Source organism: Pygoscelis adeliae, unplaced genomic scaffold (genome assembly GCF_000699105.1).
Source record: "Pygoscelis adeliae isolate BGI_AS28 unplaced genomic scaffold, ASM69910v1 Scaffold308, whole genome shotgun sequence".
Classification (NCBI taxonomy): Eukaryota; Metazoa; Chordata; class Aves; order Sphenisciformes; family Spheniscidae; genus Pygoscelis; species Pygoscelis adeliae.
Genome location: NW_008825306.1, coordinates 754,027 through 764,278, shown reverse-complemented (window position 1 = coordinate 764,278; position 10,252 = coordinate 754,027).

The window sequence follows — 10,252 nt, the reverse complement described above, 5'->3', positions numbered from 1 at the left end:
ACTCATGTGTCTGGCAGATTATGATGTAGAATACAGTTTTATATTTATGACTAAAAGCCAAGTTTTAGTTCTTCATATACTGCTTTCTCTGAGGTGTCATGTTCAATCGATAATGTTATGAACAAATTGCTTCAAGCACATATTCCTCCTTCTAGTATTATTTACTTCTATTTTGATGAACAAACTAGAACCAGAGTAGTCTAAAATTCAAGCATGGATTCATTTTCAGCAGGTCAGCTTGTAATAAAAAAAAATGTTTAACTTGTTAGAGAGAGGCATATCAATGAAAGTAAAGGAGATTCAGAAGGCTAGGCAATTAATTTTATTAATCCAATATGGCGTATATATGCTCTTTCACATGAATTTTAGTTTATTCTTTTTCTAAACCCGCTAAATAGTAACAAGGGGAATAGCAGTGACTTCTGGATCTACTCATTTTGTCTCTTTTCTAATTTACTGCTGTGGGGTAAAACCCCGGCAGATATGCAATGCCATTGTAGGCACCAGAGATGATAACTTGAAATGCATAATAAAAATTCTCCGTTTATTAGATTTGTCCTTCTGTGACTAAAAACATATCTTAACAGCAGACATCTGTTGGACAACTTACGTGGTTCCTTATTGTCTTGGTATGTGAGAAAATACTGCAGGCTGTATTGCTCAGCCTTGTTAGACCCTAGTACGTTGCGGATGCACAGGAAATCAAGCATACGCTCCGTGGTGGAGTTGTAATAACATGCAAGTTCGGTGGAATCTGTTGAAAAGAGAGTGCGCCATTCCTTGTGCTGTGCCCTATGGAAAGTAAAAGGAAGGAATGATGGGAGTCCTCTTCCCTTGCCTGATTTCATGTGTTATATCTGATTGGCTGTGAATCAAGTTTGACAGAAAAAATAAGTGTGTGATAAGCAGCATGTTAACATCAAAATAATTTTGCAGCTGCTCCTTTGAAGCCTTGTACTATGGCCATTTCATGAAGAGATTGCTATAAAGAGCAGCGTTACAGAGCAGAGCACTGCTTTCACTGATTTTCACAAGAGAAGTTAGATTATTTTTTTTTCCCCTCAGTAAACATACTTCCTTCAGGCTTCCTTAAATGGGATAACTCTTTCCTTAGTATAAGTACTTTTCTCCCTGTGAGCACAACTAACCAATCTTTTGAAAGGTGACTGCTTTGAAGTCAAAATAGCAAAATAGCACTGTGGTCTGCCAGCATGCAGCGGACTTTGTTTGTGTGTGCTTTCAAAGCAAAAGAGACCTTCATTGTTATAACAAGGCGTTTCAGAAATATCCAGGGCCAGCTCTGTGTTTTGCAAGTAAATATGCAATGATGCCCATGAAAAAAGTCACCAAGGACATAATATTTATTTACATATCCATGGTTCATCTGAAATTTGTGTGCTACAAAGGTGTATCAAAACAGGTAAAAAGCCTTATGAGCTGGATTTTCAAAATGTTGAAGATTCATATGAATAAATGCGTATTCAAATTTACGATAGAGAAGGTTTAAATCTTCATCTTTCAGCACACAAAACAGCCTCTATGGAAGTTTAAGAGGGAACTCATCTTGAGTCTAAATATACAAATTCGTGCTGAAGTACTGGGCTATTTTCCCCCAAATCCAAGCCAAAGATGGACTACGTAAGAGCAGTGGGCTGCTATTTTGATGGGCTATGGCGATTACCACATAATTGTATCTCCATATACTTCCAAGGGGACATAAATATATCCTGTCCTTGCTGACAACCTGGGAGCTGCAGTAAGTACCGAATCCTTTTTACAGTGAATACCACATTATCAGAGCGCTAAGATTCAGAGATGGGGCTTTCTGCCTTTCTGGGATGTGGACAACAACTGAGGTTAAACCTTTAGAGCTCAGGTCTTGCATCAAGGTAATGTGTTCAATAACCAGGAAATACAGAGGGGAAGGTACATGCTGGGCAGTTATCACTCTAACTCTTCAGGACTGATGATCATTGCCGCAAAAAGGTTCATCAGCGTGTACATCAAAAGGTCGTTAACAAAGTACCAAATAAGTGGTGGCTTCTCCATTTCTTGACCTTCTCGAGTTGACACTGGAGACATACGGAATACCTGTTGGTAAATCAGAATGTGATGGTTTCAACACCGGAGCAACTGGGTTAATTCTATGCCCCGTAGTATACATGTGTTAGAGAGCGTGGACATCAAACTGGATGACTTTATGATGTTTTCTTGATGTTTACTGGTAGGTATGAGAAAGGCCTAAGAGAATGCCCTCCCCGGTGGTTGTGTCTGGCTCCAAAGAATTAATTTCAATAGGCATTTCAGCCAGATTCACTCTGTTAGCTGTATCTAGACCGAGTGATAGAGAAATTCCTTGGAGCTAAGCTGTGAGTGTAATGTGAAGAAAAGTCAACACATGCTATGAGAAAGCAGGGATGCCTTTTTCCAGTGTTTAACTTGGTACATTGTATGAATGAAGAGTTTTCTTCCTGAGACTGTGCAAGTGGTATTGTAGCATATATGACGGCAAGCTTTAGCACTGGGCAAGGAGTAAGTGAAGAAGGTTGAGAAATTCTCCTCTGGGAAGTGATGAAGAAGTTGTTAATACCTAGCAAGTATGGAGAGCTTTTCTTATCTGATTTTTAGGCCGCAGGCTAGAAGATCCTTTGGGCTATGTTTTACTGAATTGCATGAACTGAAAGGTACTTATTTTTTACAAAATTTGGAACTTTTTCTTTTCCAGTCTTCTAAACAAGTGTTTGATAGCTAACCTGCAACTTATAGAAGTGGTACAAGTATTTTTCCATCCACAAGATTTCCTTTTCCCATGTTTTTGTTTAATTTTCCCTGTGTCTGATTAAGCAGGTGAATTACTTTGTGTATAAGTAGTATATTTTTCTTAAAAAGAAGGCCCTTGATAGTGCTCAGTTCTGACAAATTTGGTAACTGTATATGCTACCTGATGTCAAAACAATTTGCCTATTTTTTTATAGCTACAGCTAGAGCTGTGTTTTATGGCTACTTTAGTCCAAATAAATATTCCTGACTAAGTGGATCAAGATAAAACCACAATCTGTAGTTGCTTCTTTCAACAAATACCAGATTGGGACAGTCATTTGCCCACTCATGAGTTTTCTGGCTCCTTTCTTATTAGACGTTATCCAGCAGTTAACAAAAAAGTCTAGAAGAAGCTTATGCTTGCTTTTGGACCTTGGTCAAATCTGACCATATTCTGTTAAGGAAGATTTAAAGCAGCAGGTATGTGCGTAAATTGTACATTTTCAAGTAAAGTTGTGGGAACAGATGTAACAGTCAAACGGCACAGAGGTCCTGCTTTCTGATGTAGGCACGGTAAAGATGAAAATCCCAGTCTTTTCTTTTGATCTAAGGAATTTAGAAGGTATCACATAGGAAATCTTTGGTAAAACCAGGAATTGTTCCCACTCCTCCAGACTCTGGCTACCATGAAAATGCTTATTTTGTCTTTACTGGTTGACTAAGTGACTCCAGGGGGGTTGCCCAGCGTAAGGAAGAAGTGTGGACTCTGATCCTGAATGTAGTTCTTTCAGTATCTTAATTTTTGTTACAGAACTAGAAAGGTCTTCCTCTTTTTTTCTGGAAGGGAAAAATCCCCCACTTTTTGGTGTGCCTCCTGACTTTTAATAATACCGCAGACTTCTTTGCCTTGCAGTGAACCAGTTCCAAAAGGAGATTGCCACATCAGATTATGTGAGTTTGCTTCATTTCCAGGCAGTGCTATTTAATATACATCTGCTGTGTAATAGATGCAAAAAACCGAAATGATTTTCAGTTGCGTTAGTCTTTATTGGATCTGACCTCTGGTCTAGGAGGTGAAGGGAGAGTGGAAAATGAAAGCTGATTTGGTATTAGCCCACTATTCATATTAGAAAAAGTAAATGCTTTTGCGGTTTTCCTTACAGAGGTGTCTTTATTCATTTGACATGCCTTTAATAACTAATTCTAGTTGTCTGGTTGCCAAGATAGATTTCCTACAGGCAGACTTAAAAGTGATTTTGTCCTCTTTGAATGCATGGCTTCAAATGATCCCAGAACAGCAAACATTAAACTTCCCCCTAGACCTTGAGATTTTCTGAAGCGCTGTAATAACATAAAAGGATAAGACTATTAGAAAAAAATAAATAAATGAATTAAGCGTGCTCCATATGATATGAGCAGGACAATAAAACTCCTTGTTTTTCTGTGCTAGCTAATATCTCCTTTCTAGTGTTGGACATGTGCTGTGGATTTCTCACTATGCCCGTTTTATGGATTTCTGTATCACCGTTTGTAGACGCCTGGGGATGAGAATATTTTGTATTCTGAAAGCAAGGAGCCAACAGACACCAAAACCTTTCCTTTCGCGGATGGCTTTGTCACTGTTTCTTTCTCACATTATCACAGAGCTTTAAATATGTATCTGGTATGTCTATGAGCATATGTAAAACTGGCATGTGAACTGTGAAGTAGGATGTCTTCCTTGTCATTTCACTTGTGCCATGCTCATAAAGCAATTAGGAGCAATTTTCAAACTTGGCTTCATACAAAGACAAATTGAGCTTGAGTCTGCTTGTTGCTTAGAGAAAGAGCATGAGAAAGAGCGTTGTAATTTTCAAACATGGACTCACATTGTCAAGGAGTGTATCTGCTATGGGGCTGTCCCCATGCATTTTGGGTTAAGTTTGGTTAAAATTTGGAAGCTGGCTCTCTAGTGTACTGATAGCCAAAATTCACCTGCTCTTTGGGTTACTGAAGTCTAATAAGATATTAATTACTCTATGGGTAATTACTACAAAGCTTGTTACCTCAGCTAAGTTTTAAATGAACTTAGTTTGGTAATAGAAGCAGCCTCGCAGCTGAGAAGGACTCAGGCAGACTTCGTTTTTCAGCTGAGGATCTTGGTGTTGCCATAGACAGGTTGTGCTCAGCGACCAGGTCACCTCATTCGGTGCAAGGAGTTTCATCTCTGTCTTGCATTTCACTCAGCAGACAGACCAGTCCCGATCTCTCCCTGAAGTGAGTCATTTAATTGTCACTTTCTGAAAGGCGATTTCATAGGATGCCACACGGTCTTCCTCCCAGGCTGTGCCCACCAGATATTTGTCCACTGCTCTTTGGCAAGCTCTTTAAACACGGTTGACAAGAACAATATGTTTTGAAATAAGAGATCACAGCAATAGCTCATGCAATGCTCATGCATTTCCATTTCACTGTAGAAAATACCTTGTGGATAAGCCTTGGGTCCATCCCATTTAGCTTTTTTAATGGCTACATCACAGTGACAGCTCAATAGCATTATGTGATTGATTTGAAGACATGGGTCCATAGAAACAACCAAAGAAGACCTATTTCTGGCAGCTGAATGCACTGCTTACATCAGAAGTTCTTGTTATTTCTCCTTCCGTACATTATCTCGTATCTCGTACAATGCAATTTAATGTTCTTTCTGTTAATTGGGTGACCTCAAGGCCTTTTGACATGGCATTCTGACACTTCTGTACTGCCAGTACCATGGTCACCTGCAAATCTTGTCAGCACAGTTTCACGTTTTTATGCTAAGGACACTGCTGAAAACATCAAACATGCTCAGTCCGAACTGTGAACAACTCCATGAGTAGCCTCCCATGGAGCTGATAATACTTCTCAGTTACTAACTCCTCTTAGCCAGTTCCCTGTTAATCCTGTTTGGGTTCCCCCCCAACCCCCGCCCTGTTTCCTAATAATTTACTCTCTGACCCTGTATTGAATATTTACAGAAGCATAGAGAGATGAGATCTTCCTTTGTCTGGGAGACTGGTTTACTTTCTAAATGAAGCTACAAGGTTTGTCTGGATGATCCGTCTTTGGTAAAACCATGTTGCTTATTACCACATTTTCTAGATACTTCCACATCATTATTTTTTTTTCTTAGAAATTTGCAGCTTCCTTGGTACCCATGAATCAGTAAATGTCTGGACCACTGTATGACTCTTAGCGGTGCAGGAATCCTGTGACACAAACTAAATTTCATTTTTAGAGAAAAGCAAAGTCATGTTGCACCTCCTTTGCTGCAAAAGCAGGGTTTTTTACACCAGGGATATGATCAATGATTGCACTTGAAACAGCCTGCAGCTTATAACATTACCCTGCCAAAATAAAACTACGAAAGCTAGCTTGCACAGTACAAATGTGCTTAAGGAATTGCAATTTTAAAAGCAGAGCAGTTGTTTTGAAATGCAATTAAATATTTTGGAAAGTTTCTAATAAATATTGTATTATTTTTACAGCACATTGATTCTCACGCCATGCAAGTTATAGCCATTTAATTGTATTTTATACGGCATCAAACTTTCTGCCAAAATGCGGTGTTGGAATGTTTTTCATTGTTACGGGTCTATCAACATTACATCATTTACTCACTGCATCATGTGTGACACATATGTCTGGACTTAACCTTTACAGTTAGGATATTTGAGCCTACTTTAATCAAATGTTATACTATTAAATGGGTGTTATTCTTTAAAGCTTCCTTGCTGAGGAAACAGGTCTGTGTTTTCATGTCTATCCGCTAGAGGTTTCTATCAAATTTAATAGAATCATAATTACTGACAAATTGGCATGCACTAGAGGCCAAAATTTAAACTTGGTTGCCTTTGTTCTATTGCCTTAACCCTTGTTTCTCATGCAAGCATCCAAAAGGTGTGGACTGGAAGATGCATGTCCACACTTTCAGGAAACCAGGAAGACCAGTGGCTTCTTTGCAGGAGACAGAATGGGAAAATGCTGAAGTTGTTCAAATGCAAAGACATCTTTCTTCCCTTATAGAGGTGTCTGTGGATGTCCCCAACACACTCTGCCTCTTTTTCACTGCTGTCGATATAAAGAAGAGACAGGCACCCCCTTCAAACAGCCCTTTCGATGCTGCTGTGTGCAAAGCCTTTGGGGTTGGATTTCACACCCCTCAGGATAATTGAGAACAAGATTTGCTCAGTTACTGAACAACACAATGTAGCTACCAGTAACGTGTCCCACAGGGCCTTTATTCTGGGATCCCTTGATTAAGCTCATGCCTATTTCTCCATTCGGAGCCTTAGGTGGTAAGTTGCACAGCAATTTATGCCATCTTTTGGGAAACTCAGATAACTGGGAAGGGTTTCTTTGGTGAATGTGACTGTCGGTAGCGTGGGAAGAGGTGAGCTTTATGAGCACCTTTCAGAACAGAAGGAAATCATAACCAGCATAAAGAAAAGCTTTGGCTTAGAAAACCCTTTCTTTCCTCTCTCTTTGCTCAGTCTCCCCAGGTGTTTGTCAACTGTGCAGATGTGTAAGACGTATACATAGCAAAGACTATCCTAAAAAGCAGGTGCAAGACTATGGTGAGATTCCTATCAAGTTTCTGCTTCCATTTTTTTCAGTAAAGTTCAAAAGATAGTGTATTGCAAATCCCAGGCCAGGACTTGAACATGGAGGTAGCACCGCAGTGCTGCACTGGGAGGACACTGAAAAGCCCCTAGACGTGCCACTGACGTAGAGCCGCAGTGCGCAGAGCTCACCGAAGGCAGCGAAAAACACTCTGCGGGGCAACTCGATCAAGCTCTGAAGTAGAAGAATAGGGCCACTGAAGTCAACCTGATTTCATTTGCTTAAAGTAAAAGTACTATACTTAGGTAAGTTGCAGCGTTTGAGCTAAAGGTTCAGTCCTGATGTTAGTGAGACCAGCAGAGTCGCCTTGCAAAACTTCTTAAAGAAAAGCTCCAAATCCAAGGTCCTTTCCCACAGATTCCTGCACTTCGAGCTTCTTCTGCTCTGGCCTGATCGACATACAGACCTCAGGAAGGCCAGTTCAAATCCACTGTGAAACAAATGGAGGCAGCCATTTGCTTGTCTGGATCCTAGAAAAGTCTTTGCATCAAAGATAATATATAGATATCCATCTCAAACTCTGTTTTCCCAGAAAACAAGGAAGACAGAGCATGGGCGAACTATCAAGCTGAAGTTCCTCTCTTGACTAAAGTCAGTTGGTTTAAATAAATACAGATTTTAAATAACATTATAAAAAGTATCTTTTGCCAGATGGTATTTTTGTAAATTCTAAATGTTAATTGAGAAAGACTGTTACCTATGAACCTGTGTGAAGCTAGAGGAATTATTGGAGGGCGGGGTGTGTGGGGGTTGGCTAGTTTATTGCTTGTCTAATCAAAACATTTTGGTGCCATTAATTACGCTCAATGGCTAAGCCTGTATGTGGGTTAAAGACTTTAAAATTATCTGATTTGCAGCTCTTTTCTATTTCATTTTGTAGGTAGTGTAAGTGATTCTGTGTCATGAGAAAATGTATACAACACTGATAAATCCATAAAGTATTTGACCTTTAATCAATCCTAATATTTTCAATCCACAGAGCCTTCTTAAATGCCTGTAACCTTGGCCCTTCCGCTCCCATTCATCACAATTACTGTTTGAGCTGTCTGATGCAATGCACAAAGCATTGCATGTTGACATCCAATATTTTATCATTAATAAAATAAAAAAAAAAAGTAAGAAACTTTCCAAGTATTTTTGCTGTTCTGATATTTTCCAGTGCAGTGCCCAGGAGAGGAAAAGGGACAGTTTTGATTTATGTTAGTGCGAGCAGATACCGTTAATTAGTGTTTACTGTTAGCAGAATGTAGGTATAGTTGGTTCTCTAAACAGCTTGATTCTTGATGCTATGCTAATTTTCAGTGATTGTTAAACTTTTCATACTGAGAATAGTGTTTGTAAAATAGTCAGGTAGACAGTATGGATTACATTTTAAACAAGAGTTTAAGGAACCTGGTACAGTAGTATACATGAATTAAGAGAACTTTGGACCAAACCATGCAGACGTTATTCATGCTAGAATACATGAGTTAGGGCTAGTAGGATTGTTACAAAAAAATCTAACATTTTTCTCCCACCCTCAAGACTTTTATTATTGTCTTGATCAAAGAACACTGCAGTGATGGATGGAAATGCTAACAAAGTTTACCCACAGAGGGGTTGGTTTCCGCAGATGGCTGAATGATTCAATGCAGAGAACACTGGACTCCTCGTGAAGGAACTTGCAGTTCTGCTGCGCACCCAGGCAGTTGCTTTACCTTTCTGGTGCCTTTTATTCTTTGTGCGCCTTGTCCGTGAAAATTTCAAGATTTTTTTTCTTGGACAGTCTCCTTCCACACACATTCCTGTGCCAAGTACAAAGAATAACACATTTGGATTCAGATAAGTATGATAAAAATAAATATTACTGAAATTTTCTCTCGTGTAGCATTGGCTTTCACACCACCTATGATTCACAACCCCCATGGGGCAATGGGAGCTGCCCAGGATTTTTGCTGAAAGAGAACTTCCATTTTCTTTGCATTCTGAATGAAATATGAGTTCTTGGACGTCTCCTATATAAAAGCACCATTTGGATCTGTTATCGCACTGCTATCTGTCCAGTTTCAGACCTATAATGTGCTCCCCAGACCTCTCGCACCCAATACCAAAATACTCTTTCATTAGAATCATAGAATTGTTTAGATTGGAAAAGACCTTTAAGATCATCGAGTCCAGCCGTTAACCTAGCACTGCCAAGTCCACCACTAAACCATGTCCCTAAGCACCACATCTACACGTCTTTTAAATACCTCCAGGGATCGTGACTCCACCACTTCCCTGGGCAGCCTGTTCCAATGCTTGACAACCCTGTCGGTGAAGAATTTTTTCCTAATATCCAATCTAAGAGTATTCTTTACATACCTCTCTCTCTCTCTTTATAGGTACACCTTTATATATATGCGTTTATATGTATGTATCTTTCAGAATAAGGAGGTATCATGACTACTTCAGCAGCGAAAGGTCAGAAGTGAAAAGAAATGCTAACATTAATGTTTTTATACATGTAAGTTCCATCTTAGCTGGAAGGGTTTTATGTTCTCTTCCTCCATCTTGTAGATTTTTCTTAGCATAGTTTTTATAGGTCTTAACGATTTATTAGCAGGACTTATACTTTTAATGGAAATAATGAAAAAATTATGTGGGAACATGATCTAAGTCCCCCCTCTCCCCCAGTGATAGTTCTCTGTTGTTTTTCCAGCTATTTTGCCAAGCCAAACAAAATGATTATAACTAAGCACTGATGTGTAAGAATTAGCATGATATGTCTCTGCAATGTTGGATGGAAGAATGAGCATGATTTCATTTTTACTGCAGTTACCCTGTAGACTCTTCCTGCCTCTCTAGTTTTGTGCGGGTGGAAGTTTCACAG